This window comes from Aphelocoma coerulescens, chromosome 27, assembly GCF_041296385.1.
Source record: "Aphelocoma coerulescens isolate FSJ_1873_10779 chromosome 27, UR_Acoe_1.0, whole genome shotgun sequence".
NCBI classification, from domain to species: Eukaryota; Metazoa; Chordata; class Aves; order Passeriformes; family Corvidae; genus Aphelocoma; species Aphelocoma coerulescens.
Window position 1 is genome coordinate 6,262,501 of NC_091040.1, and position 21,409 is coordinate 6,283,909.

The 21,409-nt window shown below is 54.0% G+C and overlaps 1 long non-coding RNA gene across 1 annotated transcript; it reads left to right on the plus strand.

Moving 5' to 3' along the window:
- The first annotated feature begins 4,926 nt into the window (after window positions 1-4,926).
- LOC138099208 (uncharacterized) lies at window positions 4,927-19,216 on the plus strand. Its single transcript, XR_011146688.1, has 3 exons — window positions 4,927-5,288; window positions 14,415-14,549; window positions 16,961-19,216. It is a non-coding gene; the product is annotated as an uncharacterized lncRNA (long non-coding RNA).
- The last annotated feature ends 2,193 nt before the right edge of the window (window positions 19,217-21,409 follow it).

Below are 21,409 nucleotides of genomic sequence, written 5' to 3' on the forward strand. Positions count from 1 at the left end.
GGCCTGGACTGGGATTTGGGGAGGGTTGTGCTCCAGCCAACATTCACAGCTCTGTTATTAATGAGCTGGAGTTAATTGCTTATGAATTAACTCAAGGCCAAACCCCTGCACCTGATGGCCTCAAACCAAACGTTTTGAGCTTTGTTCTCAGCTGCCTGAGGATGAAGATAAAACACAGGGGCCCCAGCAGGGCTGGGGGGAAACTGGGACCACCAGGGAGGGAGAGTGGGCAGCTTCTTCCCAGCCAGCGCCGGGATCCTGCTCCTGGGTCTCCCTTTGGACCCCAGCCCTGAGCCCTCCCCGGCCGTGTTCTCAAGGGGAGGCACTGCAGAGGCTGGGCAAAATTAGGGAAACAAAGAAATTCCAGGGGTTTCTCCCAGGGAGAAGGAGCAGCTTCCTCAGGGGGGCCGGGAGTTTTCTCTCCTCTTTTCTGGCAGTTTTCTCTCCTCCCCTTGGAAACAGGGAAGGGATGATGTGGGCACAGGTGGGGTGGGGATAATTACAGAGCTGCTGCTCCTGCCTGATGGTGAACACACTTGAGTCCACCCACCTGAGCTCACACCTCACCCACCTGAGCTCACACCTCACCCACCTGTGCTCACACCTCACCCACCTGTGCTCACATCTCACCCACCTGAGCTCACCCACCTGAGCTCACCCTGAGCCCACCTGAGCCCACCCACCGGAGCTCACACCTCACCCACCTGTGCTCACATCTCACCCACCTGGGCCCACCCACCTGAGCCCACCCACCTGAACTCCCATCTTACCCACCTGAGCCCACCCACCTGTGCTCACATCTCACCCACCTGAGCTCCCATCTCACCCACCTGAGCTCACCCACCTGACCTCACCCCTCACCCACCTGTGTCCTCACACCTGGCAGCTTTGGCTCCCTCCTGAGCCCTGGATGCCCAAACAGCCCCAGAGCTCACAAACATTTTTAGGAGCCGGGGTCAGCAAACATGAAACACTTTCATTGCCCCGGGCAGACAAACCCTGGATCAGGCCTCTCCAGGAGGTAAATTGCATATTCCAGGTCACGCTGGCCCTCAGCCTCACCTGAGGCTGCTGGGCTCCCTTCGGTGGGGAGAGATCCCACACGGTGCTGCCAAACCCTGCCACACTTCCCACACCATCCCACAGCTCTGGGGTTTAGGAACCAGCCCTCCCTAAGCTGGGGTCACAGCTCTGCTGGGCAGGACTGGGGGAGACAGAAGGATTAAAGCTGTGATTAATGTCTCACCTTCCTCACAGAGCCTGGGTGTTGGCCAGGACTCCTCCTGGAACCTTCCATACAACTGTGTCTGTTCCAAACAAGGACTTTAGGGTGAATTGTTTATAAAAGTGAACTTCCAGGGGTTTTGGGGGGACAAAAGTTCCTTCAGACCAACTCTTAAATGCTGCTGATTTTGTAGGACTGCACAAGCACAAAGAAGCTGTCCCCAGGTGTGTGGGAGCCTGGCTTAGAGCCCAGTGCTCCCAGGTGATCCCAGTCCTTGCATCCACAGCGAGGGGACCAGCAGGAATTCTAGCAGCCACTGAATTGGACCCCTTGTGCCTCTCAAACCGTGGGACTATCCCTGTATTCCTGGTGAATTTACCTGCAGTGAGACACAGGAGTTAAAATCATTTCCTTCCACCCCCAGCAGCATCCCAGGTGCAGGAAGGAGGGAGGAACAGATTTGTGAGGAGCACATTTGGCAGGAGCTGGGAAATGCCTTGGCTGAGCTCTCTGGAGCTGTTGTTTGACCACTGGAAGGGCTGGAACAATGTCAGCGTTGCTGTGTCTGAACAAAAATGTCCAAATTGTTCCAGGAATTCATCTCAGAGATCACAGAAATGGGGCCAAAACTTCTCAGGAGAGAGACAGAGCTGTGTAGGAAATTAAATCTGAGCAAATTAGCTGGGAACAAAAAGGTAAAGAAACCCCAGCTCAGCCTGTCACAAATCCCTCTGGAATTTCTGTCCTGGAGCAGCACAGCTGGAGCAGGATCCCCCTGGGCAGGGGCCACTCCCATCCCTGGCCAGAGTTTGGAAGTGAGGAAAACTGAGACCCCAAAGAACCATAAAACCCCATTGAACCCAGGTGAGCCAGAACATTCCTGAGCCACCCCTTCCCCACCCCCAGGAATTGTCTCCATCAGGCGTGGGAGCAGAGAGGGGCTCCCAGGGAACTCCAGGTGTCCAGGTTCCTAATCCTGAGTTCCCACCACCCTGCACAGCTCAGGGCACTCATCTCTCCCACAGACCCTTCCACCTGAGCCCTGGGACTGCAAACAAGGAACCAGACACCATTTTAGTTTGCTCGTGCCAGCTGCAGGGGGGAGTGGCGTTAATTTAGTTCCAGGGTATTTCACCTGGGAGCAGAATGATTTTCCTGGAATAAAGTCCTGGAGAACCTCCCCACAGACTCAGGATTGTGGCAGGAGCTCTGCCAGAGCCACGATGAGGATGCTCCACTCCAGGCTCCTCTAACTCGTGTTATCCCTGGAAAGTCATTCCCAAAGTGCCCCTAATCTGATGGAAGTGGAAGCAGGATGAGATGTTCCACTTTACTCATTGAGTAATTCCAGCCTCTTTCTGCAATCGTTACCCCAGCTCTGCTCCCTTTAAATCAAGTGCAATTGCTTTGCTCTCTCACTGCAACATGAAACAGTGAAACCCACTGCTTATATTCATGGAGCTTTGGAAATAAGGCAAGAAAAAAAGAGAATTTGGGAAAAAAAATATAAGGTTGGAGGTTTTTTTCCACTCATTTAACTTTCAAGGATAATGTAAACAAAGAAAGTGTAACACAAGAAAAAAATAAAATCTGGGATAAAACAGTATTTGTAGGTATTATAATAAATATTATAAGTATTTGTGCTCTCCAGGGAGTGTTCTGCCTTTGTTTCAGCCCCACGAGGTTTCCAGCTCGTTGTGCCAGCACAGGGACCCTCCTCATCCCTGTGCAGGAGCTGCTGCAGCTGCAAAGTCACTTCCCACTTGTTCTTCCTCGCATGGAAACGAAATTGGAAATGAAGTGTGAGGAGGAAACTCTTGCGCTGAAAGGTTCTTGTCACCTTCAGAGGGAGAGGGAGGGGCTGGGGCCGGTGACACTTCCCTGGCTCTGTTCTGACAATGCAGCACCAGTTCTGCAGGTCTCACATCACTGAGGAATTGGAAATGGGATTTGTTGGCTGGGCATGAAACAGGATCCTTCCCAAGGGCCTCTGTTCTGGGGCTTTCTGCTCCAGCTCACTGCAAGGCAGAACTTCCCTCCTGCTGTCCATGCTCACCAGGAGAGCTCGCAGCCAGAGCTGCCCCTAAACCCTTTCTCCATTCCCTTGCCCTCTGCAGCACTCTGGGCACACCCTGCTCCTTTCCTGCCATGGAATCCTCTGGGATTTGGGGATGCACAGAAGCCTCTGTTGAAACTCCTCCTCTTTTCCCCCATCACTTTGCACCACCCTAAAGGTTCATCTAAGAATGTGCAAACCCCGCTGGCAGCTCCCTCCTGCCAGCAGCATTCCCAGTCCTGCAGAGCTGCTCAGCCACACTCTGGGCACACCCTGCTTCCTCCAAGCCTGGGAATCTGCTGGGATTTGGGATGCGCAGGACGCAGCTGGGCAGTGCTGGGTGTTTGCGGAGCAGAGGGAAGGACGGGATCTGACTGAGGAGGAGCAGCCTGGTCACACCAGGCCCGCCGGGAACACCTGCACTTCCCGACCCTTGGAATGCCATTTGTGGGACAGCTGAGTGGGCACAGAGGTGACTCCCTGTGGGACAGCTGAGTGGGCACAGAGGTGGCTCCCTGTGGGACAGCTGAGTGGGCACAGAGGTGACTCCCTGTGGGACAGCTGAGTGGGAAGTGCTGAGCTGTGCTGTAATTCTGAGATCAAATCCTAAAGCTGCTCCACAGGTGCTTCGTTGCTTTGGAATTGCAGATCCTGCACAGCCAAAGGCCACGAACCTGCCCAAAGCTGCTCATCTGTGATCCTTTAGACCCAGACTGAGACCAGATCTGAGACTGAGTGGAGAAAGTTCTTCTCAGGGAAGTTGAGTCAGCAAAGGGGTCTCACTGACACCCCTGATCCCACGGGATGGGCAGGATGATCCAATAATCCATTGGAACAGGTGATGGAGTTGTTACTGGGATACAGCATTGGGAATATTTACACTTTATTTATCAATGAAACCCCCCCCAGCCATCCCCGCGATCTCCATGTCCTACTTGTGCCTGACCATGACCCTTCCCCCTCCAGCTCCACCACAACAGTGCAGGTTTTACAGGGTTTTCGCCACAAATTAAACCAGAAGAGTTTATTCACCCCTTTTGGGGTGACATGCAGGGACACAAAGGGTGGGAGTCACCTCCCCCAGAACAGACCTCTCTGCAGGTCACCTGTCCCCACCCAGGCCCACCGTGGAGGCTGCAGGGGGAGCCCAGCCCCAGCTGGTCCCCAGGTGTCTCAGGGGTCTGTGTGGGATGGGCTGTTCCCCACGCCAGCCCTGCCTCTCCTCAGGGAGAGCAGCTGGATGATTGCCTGGGACATCTCCCAGCGCTGGGGCTCAGGGGGCTCCAGCCCAGAGCTGCTCCTGGGCTGTCCCAGGCACAGCCCCCCCAGCTGGGACCCATTTCCCAGCACCGTGTCCCAACACCGGCACTTCCCCCAGGGCCGTGGACCCCTTCAGTGCCGGCTGCCGGTGACCCAGCTCTGGGGACGAGCCAAAGCAGCTTTAAAGGTCACCAGGTTCCTCTGCCAAGGCTGGGAGCAGCAGCTTGGCCCTTTCATCTGTCAGCTCTGCTTTACATCCCCCGTGAATTCCTGGCATCCCATCCCAAAATAACTCCCTCCACCTCTGTTTCAGCCTCCAGCCCATCAGGCTGTCCCTGCCCTGTCAGCTCCTGTTCCCCTGTGTCACATCACGGGCTCGCTGTGACAGGACAGGCTCAGCTCCCGCAGCCAGGGAAGCCTGGATGTGCTTCGGGGGGAAAGGGAGAGGATGGGGGTTAGGAGTGGAGTTAAACCCAGCACCTTGGATCAGCAGCACCTTGATTCACCCTCCCCAGAGGGGTTTCCTTCCAGCCCTGAGCACTGCTTGCCACAGCTCAGCTCCAAATCCTGTTGGATCCTTACACCTTCCAAAAGCATCTCTGGCTCTCGCCCTGACCATCAGGAGCCCAAGGAACAGGTTCCCTGCACTGGTCAGTGGGGAACAGGATCCCTCCCAGCCCTCCACCACCTCTGCATCACCAGAGACTTCAAGGATGGAATTCTTTTTTAAGGATTCCTTGTGCACAGGTGAGTGACAGAGCAAACTGGACATGTCATGGTATCACAGGGAACGGCCTCTGACACTGAAGGCATTTTAGGGCACTGCCTCAAGCCCTTCCTGGAAAGCCAGTGAGGAAGGAGAACAAAGAAGTGGTGACACTCCTGAACCCTCCTGAGGGGAGTGGGTTTAGATGGGATACTGGGAAAAAAATCCTTCCCTGTGAGGGTGGGGAGAACCTGGCCCAGGGTGCCCAGAGCAGCTGGGGCTGCCCCTGGATCCCTGGAAGCACAGGTTGGAGTCCAAGGCCAGGTTGGAGCAGCCTGGGACAGTGGGAGGTGTCCCTGCCATGGCAGGGGTGGCACTGGGTGGGCTTTAAATTCCCTTTCACCCCAAACCCTCCTGGGATTCTCCGATATCCCTGCTTTACTCCAGGCTGAAAGGGGCTCATCAAGAGACCTCGAATGTGTTGCTAAATAAGAGCATGGATGGGTCCCAAAGCTACAGAACATTCCCTCCCTCTGGAGACAACTGTCAGCCTTCACTACAGGCTGTTATTAATAATTAGTAGCTGTGGCAATATCCTACAGGGGCAACATCCAGTGCTCAGAAATCCTGTGAGGGGCTTCAAAGTGGCACTGGGGCTCCTGGACACCCCGTGCAGTCACACTGACACTGATGGAACAGGAATGTTTGTTATGCTCTGTGCAGACAGACCCAGGGATGGATTCGTGTGCTGCCCACGGGGCAGAGCCTCAGCTGATGCAAGGAGACAGCTCCCGAAGAGCCAGGTGATCGTCTGCCCTGCCGGGGCCAGGGGAGGGCTGGCTCATGCCCTTGGTGTGGGAATTCCAGATGGAAAGGAGAAGGGAGAGGAGAAACCTGCCCAGTTTCTGTGGGGACAGAGGGCTTCGTGTGCTCCTGAGGGGCGGCAAGGAGCTCTTCCTCCGTACCTGCTCAGCTTTACCTTCTGAAGTCTCTGCTCCAGCCGGAGGCGAGGCTGGCTGGGCTGCTGGAGGAGCGGGATGGGAGGGAGCCCTGGATCCCTCAGGGAATGTGCTGTCCCTGCAGGGCACATCCTGCCCTGGGCAGGTGGCACCTGGGACACAGGGGCAGAGCTGCCAGGGTGGAACCTCCCTCCTCAAACCCTGCCCTCAGTGCTGCCCTCGGGGGGAGCTCCCTGGTGACACTCGGGGTGACTGACACTTCCCAGCTCTCCCACTGCAGCCCCGTGCCTGGAGCAGCTCCCAAACTGGGAATCTGCACGTTCAGCACAGGGGGCCAAAAGGAGTTTGAAGCAGCTCAGGCTCCTCGGTCCTGCCCCGGTGTGGCACTGCCAGCCCGGCTCAGCCCCACAGGGCTGTTGGGAGCAGCAAAGGGATCACCCTGACAGAGCCTCGCAAGGATTGCAGGGTGCCAGAGACGTTCTCCACACCTGGTGCTCCTGGAACACCTCCTGGTGCTCCTGGAACACCTCCTGGTGCTGTGTGGTGACAGTTCCCCTCTGTGGGATCAGAGGCTGCCGCCGGGAGCTGTCTGTGCCTCCTGTCACCTGCTCTGAGCAGCTTCAGCAGGAGGAGAACAGCAATCTGTGACTGCAGGTTAAGGGCTCTGCTGTGCTGCCTTTTCAGGTGTCTCCTGCACCTGCTCCTGGAATGGGTGATGGATTTCCAGCCTCTGCTGTTGATGAGAGAGGGAAGGAAAGCGCCCACAGCCCCACACGCACCCCCTGTCCCTGCTGACACTTTGTCATTCCGTTTTTATGGAACCCTGGATTAAATGTTTCGTTTCCAAGCATTCCCTGGGCCAAAGCCACCCCTGCAGTCGATCAGAGACACTTTGGGCCACTTTTGGAAGGACAGAATTGCTGTGTTTGGCTGCAAACCCCCACAGCTCCACCCTGACCTCTCTGGGGACAGCATTTGTGCTCAAGGTGGTCAAGCGCTGCTGTTCCAACCCCGAGGTGGACCCAGCACCCCAGGTGAGCTCAGGACAGGGATTATCCATGCCCAAATCACCTTGGGCTCAGTTCCAAGCCAGCCTCCCAACCTCTGCACGGGCCAAATGCACCGAGGTCCTGTGGGAGCTCTCCCAGTGTAGCCCCAGTGCTATTTCTGGTGCCACTGGAGCTGCACCAGCCCATAATGACAGTGGGATAACTCCCAATCCCTCATCAAGCGCTCCTGGAGTGTCGTTCCTTGTGCCCAGCGGTTCCTCTGGTTATTAATTACCCTGAACACTAATTAAAAGAACGGGCAGGGAGTGTGGGCCCAGGGAGACAGCAGGGACAGAGCCCCGTGCTCCCAGGCTGGCAGCAGGAAGGGCGAGGGCATGGAGCTGTGGGCAGGATCTGTCGGGATGGCAGCAGTGCCCAGGGGAACGGGCTGGGCCAGGAGCACCCTGAGCCCAGAGCAGCTCCTTCGCTCTGGGCCCTGCAGCAATCACCGTTATTAGCTGGGGACTTGTTCCTCCTAGAAAAAGGCTTTAAAAAGCATCTGACTGAAACAATTACCTGAACTAAAAGGCTTTTAAATAATGGAGCAGCATTTAGAGAAGAGGGTTTGATGTTCACAGCGTCCCCCATGCCAGGAGCCGGCTGCAGGTGGAGATTCCTGCCAGGGGCAGGACCTTGCCCAGCAGAAATGCAAATTCAGAGCCAGACTGAGGAAAGAATTCTCTTTTCAGCCAAACACCTGCATTTCCCCACCGCCTTCTCCCTCTCTTTACACCCCACCCACAGCATTCCCTCTGTGCTGGATAACCCCCCCAGGGCTGCCTGAGCCCTCCTAGGGGAGGATGTGGGGAGGATGTGGGGAGGATGTTTGTGGGACTGTTTGACCATTCACCTTCTGTGCTGTGACCCTGGTGAGATGGATTTCATCCCAGGCCTTGGGAAAACTGCAGCTTCTCAGGGCAAACCAGGAATTTCTGCATTCAGTGAGAAAAGCACAAAGCTTCAGTGTCACATCCAAACCTTCCCTTGGACACCAGCTGGGAGTGCTGGGGGTGCTCACCTGGGGAGGAGAAGCTCCAGGGAGAGCTCAGAGCCCCTTGCAGGGCCTAAAGGGGCTCCAGGAGAGCTGGAGAGGGACTGGGGACAAGGCATGGAGGGACAGGACACAGGGAATGGATCCCAGTGCCAGAGGGCAGGGATGGATGGGAGATTGGGAAGGAATTGTTCCCTGGGAGGGTGGGCAGGGGCTGGCAGAGGGTGCCCAGAGCAGCTGTGGCTGCCCCTGGATCCCTGGCAGTGCCCAGGCCAGGCTGGACATTGGGGCTGGGAGCAGCCTGGGACAGTGGGAGGTGTCCCTGCCAGGGCAGGGCTGGCACTGGAGGGGCTTTGAGGTCCTTCCCACCCAAACCATTCCATGACCCTGTGCTGGTCTGTGTCCAGCTCATTGCCCACCAGGACTGCAGGACTGTCTCACTGAGCATTTGGGCACCTGTCCCTGCCCTGCTGCCTCAGAAACTTTGATTTAACTGCACATTGACACTTCAAACCCCAGCTCAGCAGCACAATCGCTGTTACCAGGCCTGTAATTACCCTTCCAGGGAAACTCACTGCTCATTTGCGTCGTGGCTCTGACAGCTCCCGGCCGCCATGGAATGAGTGTCACCCAGACACCAAACAAACACACAAATGTTTGTTTGTCTCTTCCCATTCTGGAGAGGGGGAGAGGGGCCAGGCTGAAGCAATGAGTAGGAAAATCAACTGTTAAAGGAGGAGGCAAAGCCATCCAAAAGCAGTTGGTGATTTTCAGAGTGAAATGTGGGAATGGTTCTGTTTTCCAGGCAAACGGGAGCCAAAGTCCTCAGGGAACAGCAGGATCACACACACACGGGTGACTCCCACAGGAGGAGCTGAGGGCCTCACTCTTCCCCTAAAACCCTCTCATACCAACAGCCAAAGGCTGGAACCTCTCCTCTCCTCTCCTCTCCTCTCCTCTCCTCTCCTCTCCTCTCCTCTCCTCTCCTCTCCTCTCCTCTCCTCTCCTCTCCTCTCCTCTCCTCTCCTCTCCTCTCCTCTCCTCTCCTCTCCTCTCCTCTCCTCTCCTCTCCTCTCCTCTCCTCTCCTCTCATCATTTTGATGGGAATGATGTGCTTGGCACATGCAGAGCAGGTTCAGAAAGGAAGTCACAGGAGTGGCTCTTGGAGTGCTCTGTTCAAAGGGGATCCTCTGTGTCTGCTTAGGGAGGGAACTTCTGCTTAAGGCTGGGTTAAATATCTCCCTTTAAACATCTCCCCTCCTGCAGAAACATCCTTTTAGGGAAGAACCGTAGCCTGCCTTCCTTCCCTCCCCCAGGACCCTCACACTTCCCACCAAGCACTCTCAAGAGGGTGTTCGTTAAATTCACTTTATTTGGTTTGATAAAAACTCCTCAAACTTCTCCCTCCGAGAAAACAATTGAATTTAGAGCAGAAGGTTTTTGTGGTGGTGGAGGTGGCTGCAGCCACCCAAACCTCAAGTGAAACACCAGAGCCCACTGTTTGGTGGCCATGTACCAATGTTTAAAGACTGTCTCTGCTCAGGGTGAGGTCCCATCACCCCTTGGGGCAGTTATTTGCCAACCTTGTGTTGACTGGTTCTTGTTCTCCCTGCCCTGTTTTATGTAAGAGTTTGTAAATATTCATTTCCCTTGGTTAAATGTGTATCAGCTCTAGAAGTTTCTGTGGTACTCGGTCCCCCATTGGCTGTCCCCTGAGTTGTCCCCGTTGGTTACCCCATTGTCAATCCCGCCTCCTTCACCCTGCCCTATTGGCTGGACCCTTGTCCCCGCCTTTCCTGACTATAAAACCCCCTGGGCCCTCTCCAAACATGGGCTCGTTGGCCCCAGTCCCTTCAGTGCCATCAATCTGCTCGGGAACTGGCACAGAGAGTCCCCTCCTTCACTCTGTGCCCGCGCACCCCGACAGCTGGCCCGGGACAGGCTCCTTTGGGTGAGGACCTCGCTCTCCGCTCCTTTTGTGTGGGGAGCCGCAGGTGTAGAGGGTGCAGCCAGACCTCCGGGCTTCTCGTTTGCCTGGCTAGCGTGCCCTCAGGTTTGCAGTACAATGATGAAAGATACCCATGGGGGAATCCTGGAGGTTTCCTAAACTGATTTTCTTCCTAGGGAAGGAAGCACACAGAGCAAAATCATTTGTTTTGCTGCTGAGAGCACATTAACTTTATCCTAAAAATTCCAGGCTGAATCAGTTCCAGTGACTGCAGGACCAGCCAGGATGGAAAACCAGCCCAGCAACGCAGAACAAGCAGAAGTTAATAAATATTTCAGCTCTGTAGTTGGAAATAATTTGGATGATGCCTCCATATCCTACAAGGATAATTAAATCCTTTGCGTTGCAGTGTCCCAAAGCAATGTTTGATTGCACAGACGGAATTCAATAGAATTAAAGAGCTTGTTAAACATCAGCTCCTCAAGTCAAACAGTTTAACCCTGAAGCTCCACATCATCTGAGTGGAGGATGATTAAGGAACGTTCCAGAACTTGCCACAGCTGTGGAGAAACAGTTATCAGGATGTCTGAGTCGGGCTTAAGGCAGCTTTAAGGCTGCAATTTTGGTCTCCTGAGGGAGTGCCCTGATCAGGAGGTGTTTGGCTCTCCTGGAGCGATGCTGGTTCAGCCCTTCTGCCCTTGTGACTTTTTGTCCCTTTTTGTGTCTGTCCCCTCCTCCCCTCCATCACCCGAACAGGTTCAGGAAGGGCTGGACTCTGCCTCAGACAGAAAAGGCACCACTGACCAAAACCTGCCCCTGCAGGGACCAAGTGTTGCTCAAATCCCCCATTTCTGGGTGGTTTTACTTTCCATATCTCAGAGAAACTTCCTCTGGGGGGAAAGCCCAGTGAGTTACTGTCACCACTGAAAGAAAAACAAATGAGTTTGGGTGGGAAGGGACCTCAAAACCCCTCCAGTGCCACCCCTGCCATGGGCAGGGACACCTCCCACTGTCCCAGGCTGCTCCAAGCCCCGTCCAGCCTGGCCTGGGACACTGCCAGGGATCCCACAGCCTTTCTGGGCACCTGTGCCAGGCCTCTCCTGTTTCCACCCCTCCAACCCCCCCTGCCAAGGCCAGAGCGGGGTGTTCAGGGAGGTTAGTCCTGAAGTTTGAGTTAAACGTGGAATTAACAAAGCGAAGCTTTGCCCAAAGCAGGATTATCCAAGGCGGCCTGCACTGCAAGGGCCCTGGAGCACGGGGAAGGTCACTAAGGACCGAGGGAAACACCACCACTGATGGTGTTGGGAGCTGCTGCCGCATCCCCGCAGGGAGTGGCTGGAGGTGCTCCCGCCAGGGCACGCAGGGATGGGACAAGGAGGAGCCTGTCCCCTGCAGCTGGGCACTGCCACCACCTGTGGTGACACGGGGGCCTTGATGCTTCACTGCAGGCAGCCAATCAAGCAGTAATTGGAGCGATCCGGTGAATGCACAAAGACGTTGAGAAAGGAACTGTAAAATGAAGGTACAAAATCGGCAGGACCAGTTGACTCCTGCTGTGGGTGCCCCATTCCAGCTCCGACTGCTGGATTTTTTGACACATTCGTGCAGTTTGAAGGTCCTGGCAGGTGCGTGTGCTGCACTCAGGCTCTGGGAGCAGCCACTTACCCCAGCACTGAGTCTGGTGCCATGAAACCAGAGATTAAAACTTTATCAGGTTTTTTTTTTACTTTATTGGATTTCTTCCAATCCTCACTCAAAAATTATGAAAGATGAAGAAGATGCTGCTCAAAATTAAGTTTGGGTTTTTTTAATTTCATGGAAAAAAAAGTGTCACGATTAAAAGGAAAATATAAATCCTCCTTCAAAACAGAAAGGAAAAGTGAAGAATTCACAGAATCACTGGGGAAACGGAAGTGTCTCTCTGAAATAGCCAAATATTAGCCAGGCATAAATGAAATATTTTATACCGATGATTTTGAAGAGCTCCATTTCCCTGTTTGCATTCTGAAAAGCTTTGCCTGTTCATGTAACAGCCACGTCTGAGCAAAAGCCCTTTGGCATGGAGGAGCTGCCCTTTGTTTGGAGAACTCTGTCGATTTTTTAATACTTCTTTCCTTTCTCACCAGAGACAAATGACCTTTTCCTGTGAAAGGCACTAATTACGGTGCTCTTTTATTTCCAGTTCTCCCCGAGAGGCTCCAGGGCAGCCCAGGTGCCTCTCCCTTGGTGTGCTCTGGGCAGGTCGATCAGCCCCAGATTTGGGGCTGTGGGATTTAATTGTGCCAGGACTTTGCTCCCGTTAAGGGTTAATGAGGACATCACACCCCGAGCTGAGCAGGGCAGGGTTCATCCTCTGACACATCAAACCCAGCAAGGGAACAACTCATTTCTCTTTTACTGACCTGAAAGTTCAGCACTGCAAAAATAAAAATACTGGGCACAGGCAGGAGCAGGAGCTGAGCAAAGCCTGGTCCGGGCAGAGCCAGGTGGAACAAAAGGTGATTTTAGCAATCAGCATCTTCTGTGCCCTGGGGTGGCTTCAAAAGCCACATCAGAGCCCTCTCAGGTCCAGGATCCTCCTCCAGCTCATCCCATTTCCCAGCAGCCTGGATTTCTGGGAAGCAGCACTTTTGTTGGGTTTTCATTCCGTTTATCCCCCAGAGACAAACTCCACCTGCAATCCAAGAGGAGGAAATGTGAACCTTTAATTCAGGGATGATTCCATCTCCTTTGGCACAAACTCCCAGTTGAGTTCCCTGTGCCGGGAGGTTCTGGCCCTGCTGCTCCATGAGGATGCTGCTCGTATTCCTTGGATTATTAAGGGTTGTAAATCCCTGGAATAGTTCGGAAAACTGACCTCAGTTTCAACAATTGTACTTCAAGTCCATCTTTCTCTACTGCCCCAAGCCAGCTACTCATAGATATTTGTGGAACTGAGGGCTCTGGAAGCAGGTATGGATTATTTTGGAGCACAAGTGGGATGAGGAGCAGCTGGGGGAGCTGGGGAGGCTCAGCTGGAGAAAAGGAGGCTCAGGGGGCACCTTCTCTCTCAGAATTCTTTAGGTATTTCTGATACACTTTAAAAACAGGGCTTTTTTTAAGAGAAGCCATCATGGCAAAACTGAGCTTTGCACAGACTCCTTTTTCTGGGAGAATGTTTCCCAAGCACTCTGTGGGTTTCTTGGTTAAAATTCCAAATAGGCAGAGCCTTGAACAGGCAATAAAAACGTTCAGTTTGTTCACACCAGACTGGTCCTGTCAGGGGTGTGTTTGTCTGATCTCAAAATTCTCCTGATGCTTCGGGATTTATAGAGAGGGGTGGGAACAGCTCTCCAGGTTGGGCTGAGACCAATTAATTCTGCACCCAGGCAGGGCCCTCGGGTCTCCCTCAGCTCCAGGGAGCTCTTTGGCTAAAAACATCTTGGAACTGGAGCCTCCTGGGCTGCGGCTCTTCCCCAGCCCAGGATTCAGAGCTGCAGCTTCAAGGTCCCATTGCCCTTTTCCCTGGGGGTGCCCCAGATCAGCTCAGCAGGGGCCTCTTTGCCTGTTCCCTTTGTAGGGGGCATGAGCTGTTCCGTGGGACGTGGTCAGACTGTGAAAGCCACTTCCCACCCAGTTCCTGGGAAGTTTTCTCCAGAGGCCACAGACAGGACTCAAACACCAGCCTGAAACTCAGGCGCTGACTCCCCGAAAGGGGAAGGGCTCCGTCCTTTTTTTGGCAGGATCCTGGTTCAGATGCAGCAGCTCTTCATTGTCTCCGGCTCCAAGCAAGAAGGAGGTGTCTTGTAAACTCCACAAATTAATTAATGAATCCCTCCAAACCTCTCCTTTCTCAGGAAGGCTGGAATGCCATCAGAAATATGGTAATGTGCCATTTGCTAATTCTCCTCCTGTTCCATCTGGGCACAGGAAGATCTTCCCTCTGATCTGTTTTCCATGTACTTGTCAGAGTTGTTAGATCTTGAACAAGAACTGAAGTTTCTTCATCCTTCTCCCCCAGTCCTCACGTAAGACCAATCAAGATAAACTCAGGGCTTTTTCCCAATTAAGCCAAGGCTGGTGCAGGCTGCTCAGGCTCTATCACGGTGAGAGATCTGGAGTGAATTTTTCCTGTTATTTTTCTTTCACGATCTTTTCTTGATCATAATTGGATTCTAAAATTAGCCTGAGAAAGGGACTAATTCAAATTTATGACTAAAGATTGGTCTTTCTAACCACAGGGTGCATTTCTGCTGCTGATAGAAATAACATCAGAGCATTATCTGACAAGGAAGGAGCGAAGGGGGAAAGGTGCTGCTCTGGGACCCCTCAGTTCCACGGGCAGAGACACAAATTCCAGCATGGGACAAATCCAGGTGGGTCAGTCTGGGAAGCCTGCATGGCACAAAGCCCCTTGGAGAACAATCCCTTGGTTCTGGAGAGCTGCTCCTGCTCCTGCTCCCGCTCCCGCTCCTATTCCTGTTCCCACTCCTGTTCCCACTCCTGCTCCCACTCCTGCTCCTGCTCCCGCTCCTGCTCCTGCTCCCGCTCCCGCTCCTGTTCCCGCTCCTGCTCCCATTCCTGCTCCTCCTCCCTCGAGCTGTGGCAGGGCTCAGCCCACCCCTCCATGGTCATGCCAGGGGTCATTTCCCTGATTCCTCCTGTTGTTAATGAGAGCCCGACCCCCCTGGATGATCATTCCCAGCTCCTGAATGAGGTTCCCACTCCAAACCAGTCCAGGAGGCTCCTTGTCCCAGTGGCTGGGGGCAGGGACAAGGAATTCAGCTGGGAAAGCATCGACAGTTCCCACACGGCCTCAGCACCAGTGAGGCTTCAACTACAAAATGGGAGCTGTCAAATCCCCACACTGGGCTCTGTGTCTATTACAGGGTTTCCAGGGATTTCCACGTCTCTGGCTCCGTCCTCTGTTGTGTCCTTGCAGGCCCCAGCTCACTCTGGTGAATTCAGATGTGTTCACTCACAGCCCTGGCCCTGCTTCCCTTTTGTAATGAGAGGGAGCAGGGAATTGAGTGCTCTTCTAAATCCCTGGGGAGCTCCCTGGCAGCAGAGACAGCGGAGAGACCCTGGAATCAGAATCCCAGAATGGTTTGGGTGGGAAGGGACCTTAAAGCCCCTCCAGTGCCAGCCCTGCCCTGGCAGGGACACCTCCCACTGCCCCAGGCTGCTCCCAGCCCCAATGTCCAGCCTGGTCTTGGGCACTGCCAGGGATCCAGGGGCAGCCCCAGCTGCTCTGGGCACCCTGTGCCAGGGCCTGCCCACCCTTCCAGGGAACAATTCCTGCCCAATCTCCCATCCATCCCTGCCCTCTGGCACTGGGAAGCCATTCCCTGTGTCCTGTCTCTCCGGGGGCTGGAATGGTGCTGTGGATCCAAGTCACTGCATTCCCACGTGACTCTGAGGAAGTCTCGGTGCTTTCCTGTTTCCCATCTCTGCAATAAAACGGGGACAATGTCACGGAACTCCTCTCAGAGCTCCTGTCACCTGCAAACCCAGAGCTCCTGTCACCCACAAACCCATGTCTGTCACCTCTGAGCACCCCGGGACAACTGAAGGTGTCCCTGCCCAAGGCAGGGGGTGGATTTGGATGGGCTTTAAGATCTCTCCAAACCCAAACCACTCTGTGATTCCATGGAATCAAGACTTCAGTGCTCTCCCTCTATGAATCCCTTGGCATTTATTTATTTTCCTGTTTCTGTCCCGTTCACTATCCATTTCCAGGCTGGCATCAGCAGAGCTGCACAAAGCAGCCTCTGATATGGGAGGGGATTGATGCTGATGGGAGTCCTGTTCCCATTTGTCAGGCTTTTATCTTCCATGGAGATGAAATTGATGTGCTCACAACTGGGGGAGTTGTTTTTCCCGGGGTTCAATGGAGCTGAAATGATGCTCTGGCCTTGTTCTGCTCAGGGTGGATTTCAGCCGGGGTGGAGCAGCAGGGCCTGGCAGCGGGGTGTGGATTTCAAATAGGAACTCCCACTGCTTAATGAACATTAAACTGGTGGTGTCATGGCCCAGAACTGCTACTGCCCTTGAAGTTTTCCAGCATGGAATTCAGGAGGCCTCTTCAGGAGTTGGGAGGGGAAATTACAGAATTTCTGCATAGCTGGAAGTGCTTAAATAAAAGGAAATAAAAGCTCTCCTTGCAGGTCCCAGCGTGTGACCCACCCTCGTCCCACTAAGAGCCAGGGGCTACTGGGACTGAGCAGGTTTGGGGACAGCCCCAGCTCTGTGCGATTTCTGCCCTGACAAAAACCCCAATTACATCTCAAAGAGATTTTCCCCATCAGTTTCCAGAGTCAGAATCAGCTGGGAGGAAAAGCCAGATTTTTTTCTCACACCACATTTTGAAGGAAGTGAAATTTTGTCTCCCTCTCCCCTCCCAGTCACAGGGATTTTAATTTCAATCTTCTTAATGAAGAAATTGGTCCCTTGTCCGTCCATTAAACTCCCCCTCCCTGTGTGATCCACTGGATTTCTAAGGAGCAGAGAAGGAGGGGCATAAATAAATAAATAAATAAAGCCAAATCAAGGAGGAACTTTTTGTTTTGACAGGAATCAAACCAGAATTTCCCATTTTAGTGACCCAGCCAGTCATCAGGAACAAGGAAAAATCTCTCTAAGGACACTTCTGCTGAGAGCCAGGCCTTGCCCAGCTCCCTCCCACGGCTCCTGGGGAAGGCCCATTCCCGGGAGGGAAGGGAGGCTGTGATGAGCTGATCTGGGTTTGTCTTTCTCTCCCTGCTGTTGATTTTTTTGTCTCCATCAGGTTTCCCGGAGCTGACTCACTCCTGCAGCTCCAGGCTCCTGGAATGATGCGGGATTGCTGGGTGTCAGAGACTGAAAATAGTTCATGCCTCAAACATTGGAAGTTTTGTTCATGACAAAGAAGCTGCAACCGAAGAAGCCTCTCTGAAGAGTGGGACTTCAACTGAAGGTCGAAGTGCTGATTAGGTAAAAGGGAACCCATTGTTCAGGCACCTCGGGCTGAGGGAAAGCTGTGCACCCACAATAAGCCAAAGCCTCCAGCTGAGTTTGGGGTGGGGGGCGGAGAGCACAGCTCACAGAAGCCAGGTTTACACAGACTCCCTCCAACTGGGGCGGGAGGAGGACGTTTTTGGGTGCGTGGTGTAACCTCTGGTGAGAGGCAATAAACACCCACCCTCCATTACACAAACCAGCCCAGCTGTGGCACCCCCAACCCCACAGGGCACATCCACGGGACGTTCACGTGAGAGGCTTGGCCCCACAGGACTGCACTGATGGAACAGACCCAGAGCCTGCTGTGGGACACTGACCCCCACCCCAGGGGGACATGGCCAGACGTGCCTGCCTAGCCTGAGCATGTACACCCATGGGGCTCTGTGCCTTCTGGGGGAATCTTCACCACCGAGAGACCAGCTGGAGAGGATCAATGGGACATCGCTGGGATCTACAGAGCGCTGATATTTTCCTTATTCTGTCCCTGTCACTCTTTCTGCCCCCTCCCCCCCCACCTATTTTCTACTTCTTTCTTTCTTTCTTTCTCTCTCTCTCTCACATTTACAACCAAATCAAACCCTTACTATTGTCACTGACATCTGGCCTTGTTTGCACCTTAATTCGGGCAGAGGCATTTCTAAGAACCTTAAAAGTGGATCATAACACAGGGCTCGCAGATTCCCTCTGGGAAATGGAATATCCAGGACAGGCCGGAGCCAATTCCTAGCTGAGCTCAGTCTGTGCCAGCCCAGTAAGGACAAGTCCCCAGTCACTGGTGGCTGACAGCAGCCAGACCCCTCAGCTCCAGGCAGGAGCCAGGGATAACAGGACACGTTCCCTTCAGAGAAATCAGATCTTCCCATGGAGGAGGTTGGAAAACACAGACACAGAATTTGGGGGGTGTTCGTACAAAGAATCACAGAACCATGGAATTGTTCAGGTTGGAAAAGACCTTTAAGGTCATCAAGCCCAACCATGAACCAGCACCAGCACGTTCACCACTAACCCCTGTCCCCAAGGGGCGCATCCACAGGTTTTATCGGCACTTCCAGGGATGGGGACTCCACCCCTGCTCCAGGCAGCCTGGGCCAGGGGAGGAACATTCTCAACATCCACCCAAACCTCCCTGGCCCAGCCTGAGGCCGTTCCCTCTCTCCTGTCCCTGTTCCCTGGCAGCAGAGCCCGACCCCCCCGGCTGCCCCCTCCTGTCAGGGACTTGTGCAGAGCCACGAGGTCCCCCCTGAGCCCCCTTTGCTCCAGCCTGAGCCCCTTTCCAGCTCCCTCAGCCCCTCCTGGGGCTCCAGCCCCTTCCCAGCTCCGATCCCTGCCCTGGACACACTCCAGCCCCTCAGGGTCCTTCTTGTCATGAGGTGCCCAGAACTGACCCCAGGACTGAGGTGCCTCCGCAGAGCCCAGAGATGGGGGGGATCAACTCCCTGATTTTCCACGGAGGAGGCTGGAAAACACGGATACAGAATCTGGGGGGTTTGCCCCTGAAAATGAAAATGAGCCTCCCCAGAGCTGCTCAGCAGGAGCAGAGATTCCCAATTGCTTTGGATTCAAATAATGCAGGAAATTCTCTCTTTTGTTTTTCAAGCAGTTCTATTTTTTCCCAACTTCTTTTTCAGTGTGCCTGGAAATATTTGTTTGGAAGTGTTTAAAGAAAACCTTCACAAACAGAGTCTGCTTCCCACATGCTTTTTTTTATAGTTTTCTTTCTCCTCTCCTTTGCTTCCAAAGCCCCAACCCTCAGCACAGATATGTCTCCTATTAAAAAAAAAAAAATTAAAGCGTAAAATGGAACATTTCCAGTGACAAGGTGGTGCCACAAGGAAGGACCTTGGATGTGAGATTCTCTTCTTCCCTGGCTGGAGACTCTGGCCAATGTTCTGTCCTCAGCTGCAGGACCTGGGAACCTTTCTCCTGTCTCTCCGCTTTCCCCTCGGAGAGGAGGCAGCTGCTCATCCCAGCAGTGCTGGCCCAGGGCCCAGCTCCTTTTCCTTTGGGGTTTCCTGTGGAAAGGAGCTCCCGGTGTGAAAGGAGCTGGAGCAGTTTGAGCAGAGCGACCCAGCCCTGCCTGGTCACAGCCACCCCTGCCCTGCCTGGTCACAGCCACCCCTGCCCTGGAGCGGGACAGCAGAGACACCACAGACCCAGCTGGGGCAATCACAGCATCCTTAAGGTTGGGAAAGACCTCCAGGATCATCAAATCCAACTTTTGACCGAATTCCCCCATCCCCAATAAACAACAGCACAAAGTGCCACCTCTGCTTGTTTTCTGAGCACTTCCAGGGATGGGGACTCCACCCCTGCCCCGGGCAGCTGTGCCAGAGACTGGCAGCCCTTTCCAGAAAGAAATTACCCCAATATCCCACCCTGAGCCTCCCCTGGCCCAGCCTGAGGCCGTTCCCTCTCCTCCTGTCCCTGTTCCCTGGGAGCAGAGCCCGACCCCCCCGGCTGCCCCCTCCTGTCAGGGCCACAAGGTCCCCCCTGAGCCTCCTTTGCTCCAGGCTGAGCTCCTTTCCAGCTCCCTCAGCTGCTCCTGGGGCTCCAGACCAGAAAGAAGGAAAGAGAGGTAGACATAAAAAAAAAAGGAATAAAGGAATAGATAAAGAGAAATAAATGCTAAGTGATGAAATAAAGAAGATGTGGGCTTCTATCCAACACAGATAAGGAGCCAAAGGCGGTGACAGAGACCCTGACAGAGCTGGGAGCACAAATCCCCCATCCCTGAGCACAGGAGGAAGGGGAGATTAAAGGAACAAGGCTTGTTCAGACCAACCTCTCTGAAGGAGTGGAGGTGGCTCTAAAAATGTCCCCTGCTAGCCCTGAGTGACACAGAGCCACGTGCCAGGGCTGGCAGGACATTGTCACACTGCCTCAGTCCCCCTGGGCTTGCAGGAGGTTTCTGTGCTGAGCCACCACTGACAGAGGCTGGAGGGAGGCACTGAGGGCTCCTGTTCTTTCCTCTACTCACAGATATTTATATTTCCCTATTTAAAAAATCCTCCTTAGCTGATAGAATTCCAAAAGGGGAAAATCTCCCATTAATGAGCCACCAATAGAGATTTTACAAAGCACCTGACAGGGCTGAAGCCATCAATTCTCTGAATTAACTGGAGTGGAGTTGTGGATGCAAGTGGGAACTCAGCCAGGAACAAATTAAAGGAATTCAGCCTCAGATTCATCAATGTCCTCGTTAATATTTTGGCCTCTCCGTGGTCCAGGAGTGATGAGGGAGAGAGCAGAACTGACAGGAAGAACAAGGCTGGTGAACACTCCGGGAGTTTTATTGGCAGGAGATGGTGAGAGGTGCCCCAGCCCCCAGAGATGGTGAGAGGTGCCCCCCCTCCTCCTCCTCCCCGAGCCGGTGCTCAGGGCTGGGAGCAGCTCCCGTCCTCCAGGGCTGGCCCTGGAATGGGCTGGGAGAGAAAGTCCTGGGGCCGTTCTGCTCAGAACCTTGGGGGAAATGAGGAACCAGGGAAAGTTTGTGCCAGACTGTGACAGGACCTCGGGCTGAGGTTTTTATTGGATCCACAATGGGAACAGGAGACAGAAGTAAAATGGTGACAGAGACAGAATTATGGAATGGCATGGTTTGGGTTGGAAGGGACCTTAAACCCACCCAGTGCCAGCCCTGCCCTGGCAGGGACACCTCCCACTGTCCCAGGCTGCTCCCAGCCCCAATGTCCAGCCTGGCCTTGGGCACTGCCAGGGATCCAGGGGCAGCCCCAGCTGCTCTGGGAATTCCATCCCAGCTCCTCCCCACCCTCACAGGGAGGAATTCCTTCCCAATATCCCATCCAGCCCTGCCCTCTGGCACTGGGAAGCCATTCCCTGTGTCCTGTCCCTCCAGCCCTTGTCCCCAGTCCCTCTCCAGCTCTCCTGGAGCCCCTTTAGGCCCTGCAAGGGGCTCTGAGTTCTCCCTGAAGCCTTCTCCAGGCTCATGTTCCAGATGTTCCACAAGTTCCAGAACAGACTGGGAAGAGAAAAGAGACCCCTTTGCCATCAGAGCTGGGAGCTTTGCTGTTTGCAGCCCAGGCTGATCCATCATCCCAGTGCAGAATTGTTTGACTTCATTTGTGAAATGCAGCTTTGGCCTGCTGGACTGAAACGTTTCAGTTTCATTTTTCACGCTGATAAATGACCCTCCCTCACTGTTGCTTACATTTAATTTAATGCAGGCCTGTGGGTGCACAGCCAGGTTTAAACAACAGATGAACTCACCTGGGCTGTG